At 40.9% G+C, this 21,275-nt stretch overlaps 1 protein-coding gene across 2 annotated transcripts in view; it reads left to right on the forward strand.

Annotated features, from left to right (window-relative positions):
• Positions 1-356: 356 nt before the first annotated feature.
• ERICH6B (glutamate rich 6B) overlaps positions 357-21,275 on the forward strand; it is a 117,415-nt gene continuing 96,496 nt past the window's right edge. For both annotated transcript variants that reach the window (XM_077158276.1, XM_077158275.1), the window contains exon 1: positions 357-452. The gene's annotated coding sequence lies outside the window, so the exon portion shown is untranslated. The remainder of the gene's footprint in view (positions 453-21,275) is intronic.

Here is a 21,275-nt window from a genome sequence, read left to right on the forward strand (position 1 = left end):
CCAACACGCCCTGGTGCTTCCCTCTCCTTAGCTCTCTGGCCTGATTGCTTGGCCTCTCCTAAGCTTAGTCACTGGCCCTCAAGTTCCTAGGAACTGGAGGTTGTCACGATTCTTCTAAGTCTGGGTGCTAGGAATGTGACCCTGCTCAAGAGATCCAACACCACAGCCTTCCTGGATCCGAGTCCACAATGAAGGCCTCTAGATGACTCTGTCACTTGGACGCAACCGGAAAGTGCATTTGCTGTTGGTCTTACTGGCCTTCCCAGTGATTAAGTGGCCTTTTCTAGGTCACACAAGACCCCCTTCCTTCTGATTCCATCCCACCCTGCCCTCCAATTGAAATCTAGAATGTTCCCTGCTTCACCATTCCAGCATGTGAAAACGTAGACATTCTAGCCAAGGTGGCTGCACTTCACTCTTCAGGGGAAGAAGGAATTCCTCTGGTCAGGCAGGTAAGAGGGAGGATAAAGGGCTGGAAGGTTTGGTGTTGACAGCTGAGTTCCCACCCAGAAAGAAGCTCCCCTCACCCACTACTTTGTCCTAGAATTCTCTTTCCATTTCCCAATTGAGGCTAAAGCTTCCCATGTAACCCAGGCCTGAAACATCCTCTAGGGACCTCTTAGATAAGTGAGGTCTGCCCTCACAGTCCCCACACCGCAAGACCCAGAGGTAGCCGAGGCAGTCCCCTAGGTCTCCACCACCCCTTACAGACTTTTCCAGCACACATAAAAACTCCCCTCCTCCTTTTTCCCCCGTGACATAATCATACAAAGCTGGATTTTCATTTATTTTTCTATTTACCTCCTTAAACGAGATGCTTCCTTGAGGTCTGCAGCCATGCTTTATGCATCTCCCCATCCCGTGGTGGCTGGCATGTAAATGGTCCCCAGTAAATGTCCAAGGAAAGAAAGAAGATAGGAGGGAGACTCGCGGGCTTGCAATTTTCAGTAGCATGTTTTACAAGGTCGTGTTCATACATTGAATGATAGAAACAGGATCCAAAATTCCCAGGGCAGCCTGGATCAGGAAAGCAAGACCAATGAGATGAAATTTAATACCAATCCATGTAAGTGCCTGTACGAGGGTAAAAAAAAAAAAAAAAAAAAAAAAAAAAAAAGCTCAGTTTAGTGCAGAAAAAAACAGGTAAAGATCTTAAAAGCTGTCTTCAAATATTTGTAGCTCTCTCTGGAACAAGTCTGCTGTGTGGAGTGCCAGAAAGCAGGCCTGGGCTGGTTGCTTGAAAGCTCAAGGGAGCCAGATTCAGTGGCAGCAGTCCGTATAAGCTGTAAAGTGCTAATTCTGTACAGTGCCTGGCACATAGAAATATTGTCTGCCTACTTTGTCCCCTGCATCATGGTCATTATTTTTTTCCAATCAGTGCCTGTGCCAGTTGGGCTTTTATTGGTGACCCTGACACTTGTATTGGAGTGAGTGGGTTTGGATCCTAGGACTGTTGTTCTTGGTGGCAGGACTTATGATGTGCTACCCTCCAAGCAGTGAGACCCTGCCCTGGATGTGGCAATAGATGTTTCCCCTTTCTGACCAATATGCTGGTGAAGAGAGCTGGATGCCAACAGTCTGATATTCCTATTTATATATAGGAATGCACACACATATGTACTCACATGAATTATTGTGTATGTGTAAGCAGTGTACTTTCTTTTTATTAAAGAAGTCGTAGGTTTATAGAAAAATCATGCAGAAAGCAGAGTTCCTATACACCTGCCCCTACAGGCAGTCTTTCCCTGCTAACACATTGCATTAGTATGGTACCGGCCAACAGCTTCTGGAGGTGCTGAACTCTGTTCTCTGGAAATCCAAAGTTACCACTGGGTTTTCTGGGGTGTTTTTGGCCACCCAATTCCTAAGCCCTGGTCTGCCCTCTCCACAATCCTGTGATTGTAAGAACAACAACCTGTATGTCCTGGGTAGTGAAAGCTACAGATACAATCCCTGGCTGAGCCAACTATCTTTTATAGAAAGAAGCTTTTGCACTCCCTGCATTTATGGCAGTGTGCTTCCTTCCAGCTGCCCTGCCGAAGCCTCTCTTTGATGCTGAAAAATCAAATTGCTTTGTGTGAAAGCTCCTTTAATCTTATAGAGATACAAACGCCTTGTATCTTTGGAGGCTATGCCAACAGGCTTTTAGTATTTCAGAATTAATCTTATTAAAGAAAGCTATGTTTAATCCCCACTGCGGTTTGCTTGAGATTTTGAATAATCCCACACCTGTTCCTTCTGCTGATCTACCGTGTAGCCTTCCTGCATTTGCTATTGTCAAAAGAGCATATCAGCAAGTTTAGGCTGAACCATGTGATTCCCTCTTTTAGTTAGATTTTGCTGTTGTAGTAATGTTCCTTTGGAAGTCTTTATCTCAGTTTTTAAATGATTGAAGAAAAGGCGGGGAAAGCAGGGACTGAGGGGAGCTGAGCTGTTAGGAAGAATAACAAATGAAATAACGAAGTTGCTTCATTAACTCTCCAGCTCCATATAATTACGGTACTTTGTTTAAAAAAGAAGTTTATATAAGGTTGTTGTTACTTCCCAAACAATACAGGCAATTCTTGTTGTTTATTAAATTGCCTACTTTGTAAAATATTTATATTTTATATATAAATGTATTTTTATACATCAACAATCAGAATGAAATTACCGATGTCCTCCTCCCAGCACACTTCTGGGTCTTCTCCATCAGGAGTCCTCAGTGAGTGATCCAAGTATATGCAACAATATGAGACAAGTGAATAAATGATTCTTTATTCACTCCTACATATTCTTTTTTTTTATTAATTAAAAAAATTAACTAACACAACATTTAGAAATCATTCCATTCTACATATGCAATCAGTAATTCTTAATATCATCACATAGGTGTATGGTCATCATTTCTTAGTACATATGCATCGATTTAGAGAAAGAAATAGCAAGACAACAGAAAGAAATAAAATGATAATATAGAGAGAAAATAAAAATAAAAATAAAAAGTACAAAAATATATAAGAAAAAAAACTATAGCTCAGATGCAGCTTCATTCAGTGTTTTAACATAATTACATTACAATTAGGTAGTATTGTGCTGACCATTTTTTTTTTTTTTAGAAATCATACCATTCTACATATGCAATCAGTAATTCTTAACATCATCACATAGATGCATGATCATCGTTTCTTAGTACATTTGCATCAGTTTAGAAGAACTAGCAATATAACCGAAAAAGATATAGAATGTTAATATAGAGAAAAAAAATAAAAGTAATAATAGTAAGAACAAAACAAAACAAAACAAAACAAAAACCTATAGCTCGGATGCAGCTTCATTCAGTGTTTTAACATGATTACTTTACAATTAGGTATTATTGTGCTGTCCATTTTTGAGTTTTTGTATCTAGTCCTATTGCACAGTCTGTATCCCATCAGCTCCAATTACTCATTATCTTACCCTGTTTCTAACTCCTGCTGAACTCTGTTACCAATGACATATTCCAAGTTTATTTTCGAGTGTCGATTCACATCATTGGGACCATACAGTATTTGCCTTTTAGTTTTTGGCTGGATTCACTCAGCATAATATTCTCTAGGTCCATCCATGTTATTACATGGTTCATAAGTTTATCTTGTCTTAAAGCTGCATAATATTCCATCGTATGTATATACCACAGTTTGTTTAGCCACTCTTCTGTTGATGGAGATTTTGGCTGTTTCCATCTCTTTGCAATTGTAAATAACGCTGCTATAAACATTGGTGTGCAAATGTCCGTTTGTGTCTTTGCCCTTAAGTCCTTTGAGTAGATACCTAGCAATGGTATTGCTGGGTCGTATGGCAATTCTATATTCAGCTTTTTGAGGAACCGCCAAACTGCCTTCCACAGTGGTTGCACCCTTTGACATTCCCACCAACAGTGGATAAGTGTGCCTCTTTCTCCGCATCCTCTCCAGCACTTGTCATTTTCTGTTTTGTTGATAATGGCCATTCTGGTGGGTGTGAGATGATATCTCATTGTGGTTTTGATTTGCATTTCTCTAATGGCCAGGGACATTGAGCATCTCTTCATGTGCCTTTTGGCTATTTGTATTTCCTCCTCTGAGAGGTGTCTATTCAAGTCTTTTTCCCATTTTGTAATTGGGTTGGCTGTCTTTTTGTTGTTGAGTTGAACAATCTCATTATAAATTCTGGATACTAGACCTTTATCTGATATGTCGTTTTCAAATATTGTCTCCCATTGTGTAGGCTGTCTTTCTACTTTCTTGATGAAGTTCTTTGTGCACAAAAGTGTTTAATTTTGAGGAGCTCCCATTTATTTATTTCCTTCTTCAGTGCTGTTGCTTTAGGTGTAAGGTCCATAAAACCGCCTCCAATTGTAAGATTCATAAGATATCTCCCTACATTTTCCTCTAACTGCTTTATGATATTAGACCTAATGTTTAGATCTTTGATCCATTTTGAGTTAACTTTTGTGTAGGGTGTGAGATATGGGTCTTCTTTCATTCTTTTGCATATGGATATCCAGTTCTCTAGGCACCATTTATTGAAGAGACTGTTCTGTCCCAGGTGAGTTGACTTGACTGCCTTATCAAAGATCAAATGTCCATAGATGAGAAGGTCTATATCTGAGCACTCTATTCGATTCCATTGGTCGATATATCTATCTTTATGCCAATACCATGCTGTTTTGACCACTGTGGCTTCATAATATGCCTTAAAGTCCGGCATCGCTAGACCTCCAGCTTCGTTTTTTTTCCTCAAGATGTTTTTAGCAATTCGGGGCACCCTGCCCTTCCAGATAAATTTGCTTATTGGTTTTTCTATTTCTGAAAAATAAGTTGTTGGGATTTTGATTGGTATTGCATTGAATCTGTAAATCAATTTAGGTAGGATTGACATCTTAACTATATTTAGTCTTCCAATCCATGAACACAGTATGCCCTTCCATCTATTTAGGTCTTCTGTGATTTCTTTTAGCAGTTTTTTGTAGTTTTCTTTATATAGGTTTTTTGTCTCTTTAGTTAAATTTATTCCTAGGTATTTTATTCTTTTAGTTGCAATTGTAAATGGGATTCGTTTCTTGATTTCCCCCTCTGCTTGTTCATTGCTAGTGTATAGAAATGCTACAGATTTTTGAATGTTGATCTTGTAACCTGCTACTTTGCTGTACTCATTTATTAGCTCTAGTAATTTTGTTGTGGATTTTTCCGGGTTTTCGACGTATAGTATCATATCGTCTGCAAACAGTGATAGTTTTACTTCTTCCTTTCCAATTTTGATGCCTTGTATTTCTTTTTCTTGTCTAATTGCTCTGGCTAGAACCTCCAACACAATGTTGAATAATAGTGGTGATAGTGGACATCCTTGTCTTGTTCCTGATCTTAGGGGGAAAGTTTTCAATTTTTCCCCATTGAGGATGATATTAGCTGTGGGTTTTTCATATATTCCCTCTATCATTTTAAGGAAGTTCCCTTGTATGCCTATCCTTTGAAGTGTTTTCAACAGGAAAGGATGTTGAATCTTGTCAAATGCCTTCTCTGCATCAATTGAGATGATTATGTGATTTTTCTGCTTTGATTTGTTGATGTGGTGTATTACATTAATTGATTTTCTTATGTTGAACCATCCTTGCATACCTGGGATGAATCCTACCTGGTCATGATGAATAATTCTTTTAATGTGTTGTTGGATTCTATTTGCTAGAATTTTATTGAGGATTTTTGCATCTATATTCATTAGAGAGATCGGCCTGTAGTTTTCTTTTCTTGTAATATCTTTCCCTGGTTTTGGTATGAGGGTAATGTTGGCTTCATAGAATGAATTAGGTAGTTTTCCCTCCGCTTCGATTTTTTTGAAGAGTTTGAGGAGAGTTGGTACTAATTCTTTCTGGAATGTTTGATAGAATTCACATGTGAAGCCATCTGGTCCTGGACTTTTCTTTTTAGGAAGCTTTTGAATGACTGATTCAATTTCTTTACTTGTGATTGGTTTGTTGAGGTCATCTATGTCTTCTTGAGTCAAAGTTGGTTGTTCATGTCTTTCCAGGAACCCATCCATTTCCTCTAAATTGTTGTATTTATTAGCGTAAAGTTGTTCATAGTATCCTGTTATTACCTCCTTTATTTCTGTGAGGTCAGTAGTTATGTCTCCTCTTCCATTTCTGATCTTATTTATTTGCATCCTCTCTCTTCTTCTTTTTGTCAATCTTGCTAAGGGCCCATCAATCTTATTGATTTTCTCATAGAACCAACTTCTGGTCTTATTGATTTTCTCTATTGTTTTCATGTTTTCAATTTCATTTATTTGTGCTCTAATCTTTGTTATTTCTTTCCTTTTGCTTGCTTTGGGATTAGCTTGCTGTTCTTTCTCCAGTTCTTCCAAATGGATAGTTAATTCCTGAATTTTTGCCTTTTCTTCTTTTCTGATATAGGCATTTAGGGCAATAAATTTCCCTCTTAGCACTGCCTTTGCTGCATCCCATAAGTTTTGATATGTTGTGTTTTCATTTTCATTCACCTCGAGGTATTTGCTAATTTCTCTAGCAATTTCTTCTTTGACCCACTCGTTGTTTAGGAGTGTGTTGTTGAGCCTCCACGTATTTGTGAATTTTCTGGCACTCCGCCTATTATTGATTTCCAACTTCATTCTTTTATGATCCAAGAAAGTGTTGTGTATGATTTCAATCTTTTTAAATTTGTTAAGACTTGCTTTGTGACCCAGCATATGGTCTATCTTTGAGAATGATCCATGAGCACTTGAGAAAAAGGTGTATCCTGCTGTTGTGGGATGTAATGTCCTATAAATGTCTGTTAAGTCTAACTCATTTATAGTAATATTCAGATTCTCTATTTCTTTATTGATCCTCTGTCTAGATGTTGTGTCCATTGATGAGAGTGGGGAATTGAAGTCTCCAACTATTATGGTATATGAGTCTATTTCCCTTTTCAGTGTTTGCAGTGTATTCCTCACGTATTTTGGGGCATTCTGGTTTGGTGCATAAATATTTATGATTGTTATGTCTTCTTGTTTAATTGCTCCTTTTATTAGTAGATAGTGTCCTTCTTTGTCTCTTTTAACTGTTTTACATTTGAAATCTAATTTTTTGGATATTAGTATAGCCACTCCTGCTCTTTTCTGGTTGTTATTTGCATGAAATATCTTTTCCCAACCTTTCACTTTCAACCTGTGTTTATCTTTGGGTCTAAGATGTGTTTCCTGTAGACAGCATATAGAAGGATCCTGTTTTTTAATCCATTCTGCCAATCTATGTCTTTTGATTGGGGAATTCAGTCCATTGACATTTAGTGTTATTACTGTTTGGATAATATTTTCCTCTAACATTTTGCCTTTTGTATTATATATATCATATCTGATTTTCCTTCTTTCTACACTTTTCTCCATACCTCTCTCTTCTGTCTTTTTGTATCTGACTCTAGTGCTCCCTTTAGTATTTCTTGCAGAGCTGGTCTCTTGGTCACAAATTCTCTCAGTGACTTTTTGTCTGAGAATGTTTTAATTTCTCCCTCATTTTTGAAGGACTATTTTGCTGGATATAGGAGTCTTGGCTGGCAGTTTTTCTCTTTTAGTAATTTAAATATATCTTCCCACTGTCTTCTATGCTTCCATGGTTTCTGCTGAGAAATCTACCTGTAGTCTTATTGGGTTTCCCTTGTATGTGATGGATTGCTTCTCTCTCGCTGCTTTCAAGATCCTCTCTTTCTCTTTGACCTCTGACATTCTAACTAGTAAGTGTCTTGGAGAACGCCTATTTGTGTCTAATCTCTTTGGGGTGCGCTGCACTTCTTGGATCTGTAATTTTAGGTCTTTCATAAGAGTTGGGAAATTTTCAGTGATAATTTCTTCCATTAGTTTTTCTCCTCCTTTTCCCTTCTCTTCTCCTTCTGGGACACCCACAACACGTATATTTGTGCGGTTCATATTGTCCTTGAGTTCCCTGATCCCCTGTTCAAATTTTTCCATTCTTTTCCCGATAGTTTCTGTTTCTTTTTGGAATTCAGATGTTCCATCCTCCAAATCACTAATTCTATCTTCTGTCTCTTTAAATCTATCATTGTAGGTATCCATTATTTTTTCCATCTTTGCTACTTTATCCTTCACTTCCATAAGTTCTGTGATTTGTTTTTTCAGTTTTTCTATTTCTTCTTTATGTTCAGCCCATGTCCTCTTCATGTCCTCCTTCAATTTATCGATTTCATTTTTGAAGAGGTTTTCCATTTCTGTTCGTATATTCAGCATTAGTTGTCTCAGCTCTTGTATCTCATTTGAGCTATTGGTTTGTTCCTTTGACTGGGCCGTATTCTCAATCTTTTGAGCATGGATAGTTATCTTCTGCTGCTGGCGTCTGGGCATTTATTCAGATTTCTCTGGGTGTCGGACCCAGCAAGGTTGTAAGATTTTTCTGTGAAATCTCTGGGATCTGTTTTTCTTATCTTGCCCAGTAGGTGGCGCACGTGGCACACGTTTGTCTCAAGTGTTTGGAAGGGGCACCCACCCCGGTCATCAATCTCCGCGGCCTGGGGATTTCCGATCCAATTCTCTCCGTTGGTTCAGGGGCCGCGCGTGGTGGGGGTGTCAGCTGCCACGACTTGAGGGGACCCTGTGGCTGGTCGCCGGACGCAGCGGGCCTGGGGAATTCCCCACCGGACCAGGAAGCCTCCCGTGGGGGGGGGGCACCGCGGCTTGGATAGCCCTCTGATCCGAGACTCGTAGCCGTGGACTCGAAGCCGAGACTCGAAGCCGCCCGCAAAAGAGGGGCGCCAGCTCCCTCGGTTTGGGAAACTTGCCTCTCCGAGACTCTCAGCCGGCTCGTGAAGGAGAGAGGGAGTAGCTCCGACCGCCGCAGCTGCTGCTGATCGGGAAATCACGCGCCGCTCGGGGGTCTCACCGCAGCTGAGTCTCGCAGTCAGACTAGCCAGTCCAGACTTTGGATAGCCCTCTGATCCAAGACTCGTAGCCACAGACTCGAAGCTGAGACTCGAAGCTGCCTGCAAAAGAGGGGCGCCAGCTGCCTCGGCTTGGGAAACTTGCCTCTCCGAGACTCTCAGCCGGCCCGGGAAAGAGGGAGGAAGTAACTCCGACCGCCGCAGCTGCCGCTGCTCGGGAAATCGTGCGCCGCTCGGGGATCTCACCGCAACCGAGTCTCGCAGTCAGACTAGCCAGCCCAGACTGGGTTACGCTGTGTGTCCATTCCCTGCCGTAGCCCCGGGAGCTGTTCTGCACTGTTTCTGTTCACCTATTAGTTGATCTGGAGTCGGAGGAACTAAGACGCACGTACCTTACTAAGCCGCCATCTTGGATATTCTTATTGAGCCCCTCCTATGAGGCAGGCAATATTCTAGGTGGTCATAATATAATGGCAAACAAGAGAACAGAGTTCCTGTCCCCAAACAGATCAATGTGCATGATACCTTCAGGAGTGCAAATGTTAAGAAGAGAATAAAACAATGTGATAAAATAGGTCATGACTGGAAGTGAGGGAGGGCGTGAGAATGATTTTAGATCAAGCATGAGTAACAAAAGAAAATACAGGTAAGTTGGACATCATCAAAATTTAAAACTTTTCTTTGCATCAAAGAGCATTATCAAGAAGTGCAAAGACAACTACAGAATTGGAGAAAATATTTGAAAATCATATATCTGATAATGGTTTACTATCCAGAATAAATAAAGAACTCCTGTAGCTCAACAACAAACTGGCAATCCACTTTTTAAAAAATGAACAAAGGACTTGAATGGATTTTTTTCCAAGGAAGAAATACAAATGGCCAATAAGCACATGAAAAGATGCTCAACATCATTAGTCATTAGGGAAACACAAATCAAAACTATAATGAGGGCAGGCCATGGTGGTTCAGCAAGTAAGAATGCTTGCCTGCCATGCCCGAGGACCCGGGTTTGATTCCCGGTGCCTGCTCATGTAAAAAAAAAAAAAAAAAAAAACTACAATGAGCACTCCCTCAAGATGGCAGCTGCTAAGGATGCTTGTGGCTCTGGAGAAGTGACTGTAGGGAATGAGCAGTGACTCCACCTGGGAATTTCTGAAGCTGTGTTTGTGGAACAACTTTAGGTTATAACAAGTAGTTATAGCCCCCAGAATTTGTCGTGGGCTCCCATATGATCCTCCAAGATTTTTCGTTCTAGCTGCTCCAGAATATATTTTTTATCACCACAATTGACTTTCGTTCTTTCTTTTTTTGTAAAAAATAAAATATATGCAACAAATCAATGCATTTCAAAGCACAGCACCACAATTAGTTGTAGAACATATTTCAGAGTTTGACATGGGTTACAATTCCACAATTTTAGGTTTTTACTTCCAGCTGGTCTAAGATACTGGAGACTAGAAGAAATATCAATTCAATGATTCAGCACTCATAGTCATTTGTTAAATCCTATCTTCTCTATATAACTCCACCATCACCTTTGATCTTTCTCTCTCATTCTTTTGGAGTATTTGGGCTATGGCCATTCTAACTTTTACATACTGGAATGGGCTGTCACTAATATGGGGTAGGGAGATGGAACTATCTGATGTTCTGGAGAGGCTGGGCCCTCTAGATTTCAGGACTTATCTAATCCAGGGACCCATCTGGAAGTTGTTGGCTTCAGGAAATTACACTAGTGCGTGGGATCCTTGTGGAATCTTATATATTGTCCTAGGTGTTCTTTAGGATTGGCTGTAATGGTCCTGGTTGGGGGTTGGCAGGTTATAAGCAGATAGCAATATCTAACTGAAGCTTGCATAAGAGCAACCTCCAGAGTAACTTCTTGACTCTATTTGAACTCTCTCTGCCACTGAATCTTTATTAGCTACACTTCTTTTCCCCATTTTGGTCAGAACAGAATTGTTGATCCCATGATGCCAGGGCCGGATTCATCCCTGGGAGTCATGTCCCGCGTCATCAGGGAGACTTTCACCCCTAGATGGCATGACATAACTGACTTTTTAATGGCAAAAATAGATTTTATTTATTTATAAAAACAAAATGTTTTAAATATTTTATAAAATAAGCAGGTTTAATTTTTTTTTCACATTTCCCAACAAATTAATGCTGCTGTCATTTTTTTTTCCTGTCATAAGAAAACTCTTAGCTGAAACGGTCAAAAACTGCGCTGTATGCCATGGAAGCTGAATGCTGGACACTTTAGCACATTTTACTTTTTCTTTATTGGCTGATGTTGCTCTCATTCAATGTGATTAAGTCAATTTAGAGGTAGGAAAAATAGACAATTTGAATAGTTGCATTCTCTTTATGCATGTGGGGTTTTATGATCCTCTGTTGCAGTGAACTTGTCTTACAGAAATGAGGTTTCCTGATTTACTGATTAGCCAATAATTATATATTGTAATATTCTGGACTTTTCAGGAAGTGATAATTTTCCAAAACACTAAGAGGGTTATTAGGGTTATACTTTTTCTTATCCCAGATAAGTGCAGTGTCTTTGCAATGCCAGTATAAAGGAAATCTTGGCCAGTATGAACTCACTCAAAACACTTGGCTGAGGCAATTTTGTATTTCTTAACAGTTCTTCAAAGTAGCTTAATAAGAATATTAAGATAGGGCGGGCCACGGTGGCTCAGCAGGTAAGGGTGCTTGCCTGCCATGCCCGAGGACCTGGGTTCGATTCCCGGTGCCTCCCCATGTTAAAAAATATATATATATATATTAAGATAAATGCAAATCTTCTGTGGAAAATGTCCTAAGCTTTTTTATTCATGATAAACCCTCATAAGACTGATAAGAAATCCCTGTGAAAAGCCATTAGTAGTGGCTAGGACTGGGTGATACAAATTCTGTTAAAAATACAAACATATTATTTCATCTCCAGGGAGTAAAAGAACATGCTTGTACAATGTTTTGCACTTGTATTTCATGATATTAAAACAATGAAGTTAAAAAAAACTACAATGAGATGCCATCTCACACCCACTAGAATTGCTATTACTTCAAAAATGGAAAATAACAAGTGTTGTCAAGGATGCAGAGGAATTGGAACCCTCATGTGTTGCTGGTGGGAATGTAAAATGGTGTAGCCATTTGTTTAGCAGATTCTCAAAAAGCTAAACATAGAAGAGCTATATGAACTAGCAATTCTACGTATATAACCCAAAGAACTGAAAACAGGGACTCAAACAGTTGCTCATACAGCAATGTTTGTAGCAGCATTATTCACAATAGCCCAAGTATCCATCAACAAATGAATGGTCCTGTTAGCATCCCAGTTAATTTTTCACAGACCCTGTAGGCCAAAAGACATGTCTAGCAGTTCCACTTATTAAATTATTATATCCAAATAACGTCATGGGTATTTCTGTCTCATCCTTATATCATATGTTTATGTCACAATTTAATACCCTTAAACTGAAAAAAAGAAATAATGCCTTTATTTCATTCTTAAATCATGAATGGATGAATGGATAAACCAAATGTGGGATCTACATGAAGCTGTAAAAAGGAATGAAATTCTCATACATGCTGTATCATGGATGAACCCAGTCAAACAAGCCAAACACAAAAGGACAAATATTGTCTGGTTCCATGTAATGAAATACCTGGAATAAGCAAATTCACTAAGAGATAAATTAGATTAGAGGCTCCCCAGAGCTAGGAGGAGGGGGGATTGGGAAGCTATTGCTTAATGAATACAGAGTTTCTTTGGGGATGATGAGAAAGTTCTGGTGATAGTGATGGTGATGGTGATGGTGATGGTAGCCCTCATTGTAAATGCAATTAATGCTGCTAAGCTGTATGGCAACTTTTATGTTACATACAACATTTTTTTAAAAAACCATCTCTGAAGAATAAATTATTGTGAGAGCAAGACTGTAAGCAGGGTAGCCTGTTCTAGAATATGGTGGATTAGACATGGGTGATTACAGCGGCAGTGGAGAGAAGCATGGATGCAGTATTTTTTTGGGAAGAGTGCCAACGGGACCTACCGATTAGTGGGTTTGGAGGCATGAGGGAGAGAACAGCCAAGGATAGCTGTTTATGTGCAACTGGGTGAATTACACCAGAGTGTTCCAAGCTTCTTCAGTTCATGGCCCCTTAGCATCTCAGTTAATTTTTCACAGATCCCATAGGACAAAAGACATGTGTAGCAGTTCCACTTATTAAATTATTATATCCAAATAACGTCATAGTTATTTCTGTCTCATCCTTACATCATATGTTTATGTCACAATTTAATACCCATAAACTGAAAGAAAGAAATAATGCCTTTATTTCATTCTTAAATCATACCAATTATTTATTGATGGAATGTGTGTGCCCCTTAGGTAAAGCACAACTTCTCAAATCTTGGAATCAGTTAAGACACTCCCAATCTCAATTATGCTGATTTTTCTTAAGTACTTGCTTTTGATCTTATTAACTGCCCCAAACCCAATTTTGCAAAGGTATGATGTCATTGAACAGAATGTTGTATAATATAAAGTAAGTAGTTGGTATGATGTCCAAGAGATGTCAAGCATTGCTGTTTCCAAAAAAATTGTAAAATATACTGGGGCATCCCTGTGAGTTCTCCAAGGTGCCCCAGGGAGCCCTGGCACACAGTTTGGGAACTGCAGAGTTATACCATTTAGTGATTGGGAGGTACAACTGGGGAGATGGAAGGGAGGTACTGTAGATGAGGGCTGGTTGGCCTTGGTTTACCTGTGGGACATTCAAGAAGCTAGGAAGGCTAAAGCAGAAACATGTACTACCAAAATAATTCTATCTAATATAATATAGAAAAAATATCCATTATCCAGGATTCTTACGGAATGAGGTGAGCTCTGGCTAATTTTCTGGGAAACTAAGAGCTACCCAGAGACTGTTTTTCTTTCCAGCTGTCATTGTTGAAAACTCTCTTAGATTGGGCTCAGTGTACTTCCTGATATCATTGATAAGCCAAGAGCATAACTGGGTGTAGCTACTGCTACCCTGTTCCAGAGCTTAGAGACTGTACAGGCATGACTTCAAACAATTCTCAGTGCCCTCCCTGTTAACCACACCAGGTTTGCAGAAACAGTGAAATAGAGGCTCACCATGAAGTTGATTTACTTTTCCTACAGAAATAGCATTTTAATTACATTGCCTTTCCAGTCAAGAACATGACATTATAAGAGTTATTTCTGGAGGACCTCTTTTGTTGCTCAGATGTGGCCTCTCTCTCTCTCTAAGCCCAACTCTGCAAGTGAAATCATTGCCAACCCCCGACGTGGGACATGACATCCAGGGGTGAAAGTTTCCCTGATGGCATGGGAGATAACTCCCAGGCTTGAGCCTGGCCCTGGCACCATGAGATCAACAATGCCATCCTGACCGAAAGGGGAACAGAAGTGTAGCAAGTAAGATATTAGTGGCTGAGAGAGTTCAAATAGAATTGAGTGGTTACGTTGGAGGTCACTCTTACACAAGCTTCATTTAGACATTGCTACCTATCATAACTTGCCAACCCCTAACCAAAACCATTCCTGCCAATTCTAAAGAACACTTAGGGCATTATATAAGATTCTACAAAGGTTCCATGCACTAGGGTAACTTTCCAGAAACCTATAACCTCCAGATGGGTCCTCAGACCCACAACTCCTGAAATGCGGAGGGGCCGGCCTCTCCAGAACACCAGCTAGTTTCATCTCCCTACCCCATAGCCTGTTCCAGCATGTAAAAGTTAGAATGGCCATAGCCCAAACACTCCAAAAGAATGGGATAGAAAGATCAAAGGTAATGGTAGAGTTATACAGAGAAGATAGGATTTAACAAATGACTATGATTGCTAAATCATTAAATTGATATTTCTTTCAGTCTCTAGTATCTTAGAGCAGCTAGTAGTAAAAACCTAAAATTGTGGAATTGTAACCCATGTCAAACTCTGAAATATGTTCTACAACTAATTGTTGTGAGGTGCTTTGAAATTTATTGCTTTTTTGTATATATGTCATTTTTCACACAAAAAAAGAAAAATGAAGTAAAAAATAAAATGATCAGTTGATAATTATGTTCAGAAAAAAAAAAAAAAAGAGCCTGGCATTAGAAAAATCCTGAATGCCACCACCAATAAGGCATCAAAAATAAACATGAATGCAGATTTAACAATCCTTTAGCTACAAATTCTGAAATTCAAAATTTGCAAAACTGGACCTGATAGAACTCAGAAGAAAAATCCTATCTGAAATGACATGGGGTTATTTAAAGTTTTTTCTTTATCCTACTTACTGTGAAAATGTACATGTTTTTGCTGCAGAGATATTAATAAGACTCACCACAGGGGGTTGCCCCAGGCCCCTCTAGGGTTGTTAGAGTCTCTAACAACCCTAGAGGGGTTGACACATCCATAGAAGGCCATTCTATATCAGAAAAATTGTGAATTCTGCAACACATCAGACCCAAAGGGTTTTGAATAAAGGAATAGCTTAACGTTTTAGAAACATGGAGCAGGAAAAGACCTAAAGAACTTCTGGGTCAATACTTAAATGTTATAGATGAGAAAAGGAGTCTGAAGACATGTGTGGGATTGTTTTCAAAATGCTGATTAGTTCGGAGCTTGGTCCAGACAGCGCGTTTTCAGTCCTGCCGCCCTGCATGGCTCCCTATCAGGTGCCTGGGCACAATGGGGACACGAGGCACCTCGGCACACTGTGACCAAGACAAGTCATCCCAAAATCACACTTCCACTGAGAACATACGTGGAGCTTCCTGAGAATGATTATGTTGTCAGTAGTTGTCGACAATAATCGTTACCAATCATTCTTCTTTCCCTCTGATAATTTTGAAGATTTGAAGAAGATTAATTGAAAGATTCTGCATATGACTCTTGACAATTAGTTCAGTAAACTTTTCACTGATGTTTTTTCATCTGAATTAGCTTCTTTTTAGCAAGTAGGATATCAACGCTATTTCTTTGTTCTTTTAATAATTGCCTTTAATAATTGCCCTTAAAGCCTCTCAAATTTGAAGACATTGCTAAGAACTTGAGTTCTAAAGATTGGAGGAAGACATATCTTACTCAGCACCTCTTTTGTGGAGTGGTTTAAGCATTGGGATTGGATGGGGTTGGTATAGAATTCCATATGGTGCTTAGTGACAGTGGCCTGAGGCCAGTTATGCAACCCTGTGAGTCCCGGCTTCTCTGCTGAATAACAGGATATTACTTTGCCAGATTGTTGTGAATCTTTCAATGAAAACCATGAATAAAATACCTTGCTCTGTTTTAGAAACCTAATTCCAGCTCCACCCACCCCACATACGTCTTTACAGTTCCTATGAGAAGAGTGTTTAACTAGAGCCTGTGGATGATGCTGTGAGAGGTCTAAAGCCAGTGTCTGAGAGAGAACCCTAAGAAGGGTCCCCAAGACATGTTCTCCGCCAAGACCACAAGTCTCTTGGTGGGCTTGGTGTTGAAGAGAGAACACTGTGCTTCGCCAAAGCAGACCTGGGTTCAAATCATAGTTTGGTCATCATTACTTGTCTAATCTGGACAAGTTTTTTGATTCCTAAGAACCTGGGCGTCATCATCTGTTAAATGGAGATACAGCGTTCACTTCACAAGGGTGCTGTCATGAATAAATTAAACAGGGCATGTGTAAGTGCTCTGAAACTTAAAACACTGCACAAAACATTCAAAGCATAGAAAAGAGTGGGAGCTTTACTCCATGTCTAAAAGTAGGGGCACATTTTTCCTAATTTAAATTGAAGGGGAAGACTGATGCGGTCAATTACAGCCCAGCGAGGTTGACACTGATGCTGGGTAGAATTCTAGAACTTTGCACTTGGTGGTTTGGGAACTCTGGAGAGAGGTGAAAAGACAGCATGGATTCCTGGAGGGCGAGTCATTGGGGTGCAGGACTTCTCTGACCACCCGTTAAAGAAGGGGTCAAGGTTTCCTAGTGCCAAAGAGGAAGGGCATCCATGGGCCCAGGGGACGGAGCCTCGGGGAGCCGAGGGGCGGGGCCTCAACAACCAGATTCTGAATCCGCCCAATGTGACAGGGATTATGTAGATACAAATCTCCAAGCTTGTGGAGGAGCCAGTCTGATTTCGCGGTAGATTGGATGCAGACTGAGAAGGAAAGAGGGGTTTCTGTGATGTACTCGGCAGCGCAGGTTTGGGGGGGAAGAGCCAGAGCTCAGTTTGAGGCGTCTCTCTGCCGCTGCAGCAGAAAATGCTGAATAGGCATCTGGACCGCAGCCCGGAGCCCTGGAGGAAAGTCTGATTGTTACCTTCGAACACTTAAAAGCCTGTCAGTTGGAAGAGAAGATAGAACTCTTCCTTGTGGCTCCCCGGGGAGGAAAAGGGCCGATGCAGGAGTGGAAGTCAAAGTGAGAACGATTCTAATTCGATGTGAGGGCTTCTAAAACGCAATTGTCTGAAAATTGAACGCGTTGCCTCAAAAAGTAGAGGCTGGCTCACGTCTACAGATCACAACTTGGAGAAAGTACGACTGAGAGTCAGGAAATGGAATTGCCCTACCCAGAGAGAGGTCTGTCCCGGCAAATGGAACTTTATCATAAAATTGAGCCCAAGCCACCTTCCCAAGAAGGAAAACCAGTTTCCCGAGGATAAAAAACTCAGCTCCTGCGCTGCTACTCCCCACCCCCCGGGCCATGATTCCGTCCCTCCCCACCCCCGGGGGGCCCAGCCACCAGGACCGGGACTGAAGGACAGACTGACGGACCTTAATTTCTAAACTTCTCAGCTGGGCTGCAGTCGTACTTGAAGCAAGGTGATGGAAAGCAGTCTGTCTTTCTCTTACCACGACCTGACGGAATTAAGGCCTCGGTGGGACCCACACACACACACTCACGCTGTCCCGGCCGCAGGGGCCTTTCCAGCCGAGAGACCAAAGAAAGCACTAGAAACGGACTGAGACATGTATCTTTATTACAGGAATTCACTTACAGGAGTGAAAGAAGGCTGTCAATCAGGGAGTCGCACCGCTCCCAGGGCAGTCCTAAAAAAGTGTTCCTCAATTAGGAGGGAATTAGCAGGGCCTGAGACACAGACAGCAGAGGGGTCTCGTGAAAAATGTAGGGTAAACATGTCTCGGGGAAGGGGAAGTAGGTAGATTGACATCTGACACAGAGAGGGGGCTGGTTTCTTTTTCCTTTGCAAAGAGGTTAGCTTAAACATTAACTGACCCTGGTCATGCAAGCGGTTGTGTGCTTTTAGAGTTTCACAAAAACTCAGGGAACAGCTCGGCCCCTGGGCTCCCAGGCATGCACCCTCACACACTACTCACACTCATGCACACAACTGCATACCTGCACATACAATTCACATTCACGTGCACACACTTTTTGCACACTCACACATTCACACACATCCTCACACACATTCACATGCACATATTCACACATTCATACAACACCCAGACAGATCAGGGAATAAGAGTGCAATAAGAATGACCTGCTGGTGTTTGTGCCTGACACTGTTTATGTGTTTTCATATAGTCTCCTCTCATCTCCACAGGAAGCAGGTTCATCCCATTTTACAGGTACGGAATTAAAGCCACTGGAGCTTAAGACATTTATAGCTTGTAACTGACGGAGCTGAGATTTAAACCCTGAAACCCGGCTCCAGGTGGTGGTCATCGCTGTCCTGCCTCCCCCACTAGTCCTGCTTGGATCTCCCTTTGCATGCCCGCTGCTGATTACCTAAAGTAGGGGTGTGGAAGATAACGCTGGAGAATCCCTGACCCAGGAATCAGCCCATCTGCAAAGCCCCTGCTGGTGCTTAGCAAGACTGTGTGTGCAAGATCCCTCTGGATGTGCAGTGGCCTGAGATGGTTGAGCTCTGGGCTGCAGGAAGAAGTGGGCGCTGGACCCAACACCTCCCAACCACATTCAAACCATTGCCTTCCTTGTCAAGTGACAGAGCCTTGCTTTCTTTCAAGGATTAAAGGCAGAGGCTAGTGCTGACAAGGAATTGTCCTTTCGTGCCTATGGGCCAAGAACCACGTGAAGTCCTTGCATTGCTTCCCGGAAATGCACCCCTTCTGATCAACAAGAGGGCAGAAGAGGACCCAGGAGGAGGCTGGAGAGAAAGACGGTTGTGCTGGCCAGACACCCTCATCCCTCTCCCCTCTGTCTACCCCATCTTGGTCAGGGGCCGCCATATAAGGCCACGTGAGTTGAGCAGAGCTACCCTGCTCATCCTGGCAGAGTTGTCCATTTTCCTACCTGTTTTCACCCCAAAGACCTCAGCTTTGCTCTCACCCAACTGCTTAAGTTCCTTTGCATTCGTTGGTTTCCATAGCACAAAGCCTTTCTGCCAGCGAATGGAGCTGTGGCCCCAGGGAGAGACACAAAAACAATTCGGGGGTAATGTGGAGTTGTCCTCTGAGGGCAGAGACCCTACCAACTCTGTTAGCTAAAAAACTCACAACCAGAATATGGGGACCTTCTTTTGGTCATTCATCTGGAAAGTGACAGGTTGTTACTGTTAGGCCTCAGAAGAATTCTAAGAGCATAGGGACCCCTCAGCACCCTTTAGCCCACCCAGCTTCCAACAACGAGCTGGTGTTGTATCCTCCAAATGATGAATGAAGTCACCCCAAATAACTAGAAATATGGTCATAATCCATTTCTGCTGCTAACACCCTGCATTGGTACCTCACCTTGCCTGAGACATGCAGCTGCACATCAAAGGAGAATCTGTCAATACCCCAGCAATCTGTCATGCCCTAAGTCAACAAGCGCATTCGTTAGTGCAGTCTTGTCAACTCAACTTTTTTTTTTTAAAAAGCAGCCCCCAAGAGGGGGGTCGGAGCCACTTTCCTAAATTCCACAGACCTCTGTGTCGGTGGCTCTCATCTCTCTTCTGCTCCTTCCCCACTTTCCCTCCCCTAATAAATCCATTTCTGTGCTTTGACTCACTGTCTCGTGTGGAATCTTTAATGACTCCGTGCCTAACAGTTACTACCCTTTCTCTCTTCAGTCTAGTCTTAAAACGACCATTACAAAGAGGTTGGTTTGGGTTATTTTTTTGGTTTAGTTGGTTTGGGTTTTATTTACTTGTGCCTTGCTCATTTGTTTCAACTAAGAATCTACAGCAAAAGGGATCCATAACCCCCCCCCCCCCACAGGGTAATCAGCTAGTCTCCTGTTTCCAATGCCTTTTGGAAAGGGTTAGGTAGCTATAAATCTACATTTGTGGTCGTTAGATTACCTAGTAGAAAGCTTTACCCCTTTTCACTAAATAAGTAAATGCACATAATCGGTAAATATGCTTGACAAAGCATATGGCACGTTGTTAATAAATTTTTTCTTTTTTTTTATTGTTAATAGTTTTTTTTTTTTGACTCGTTCATTTATTCAGTCAACAGATATTATTAAGAACTTCTTATGTGCTAAACTCTCTACAGGGCCAAAAGACAAGGCAAAGCATGAGAAAAATCAGGTCTTTTAGTGAATCTTTTGTCTTCTCATTTTTGAAAGTTAAATTTAGAATTACTGTATCACCTGGAAATCCCATTTCTAAATATTTACCCAAAAGAATGAAAAGCAGGGACTCAAACAGATATTTGCACATTGATGCTGATCTTTACCACTCACAATTGCCAAAAGGTGAAAGCAACCCAAATGTCCATCAATAGATGAATGGATAAACAAAATGTGGTATATGCCTATAATGGAATATTATTCAGGTATGAAAAGAAATGATGTTATGATACATGCAACTGTATGGATGAACTTGAAGAAATCGTGTTGAGTGAAGTAACTCAGACACAGAAGGTCAAACACTGTGTGGTCTCAATGATAGGAAATAATCAGAATAAACAAATTCATAGAATCAGAAACTAGAATACATGTTCCCAGGGGCCAAGTCGGGGTAGGAAATAGAGAGCTAATGCATAATTGGCACAGAATTTCTATTTTGGGTGATGGAAAAGATTTGGTAATGGATGGTGGTGAAGGTAGTACAGCATTGTGAGTGTAATCAATGACACTTGGTTATAAATTTGAATGTAATTAAAAGGGGAAATTTTAGGTTGTATATATGTTACTAGAATAATTTTTTTTAAAAAAAACACAAGATTGTACAATACACAATGTCCCTATTATAAGCTATGGATTATATTTACTAGCATAATTATAATACTATGTAATACTGTGGTTTCATCTGTTGTAACAAAGGTACTATACTAATACAAAGTGTTAGTAGAGAAAACTGTCTGTGGAGGAAGGTATAAGGGAACTCTATTTTCTGCATGACTTTTCTGTAAGCCTACAGCTTCTTTAATAGAGAAAGTACACTTCTGACACATACACAATAATTCATGTGAGTACA

Source organism: Tamandua tetradactyla, chromosome 4 (assembly GCF_023851605.1).
Source record: "Tamandua tetradactyla isolate mTamTet1 chromosome 4, mTamTet1.pri, whole genome shotgun sequence".
Lineage (NCBI taxonomy): Eukaryota > Metazoa > Chordata > Mammalia > Pilosa > Myrmecophagidae > Tamandua > Tamandua tetradactyla.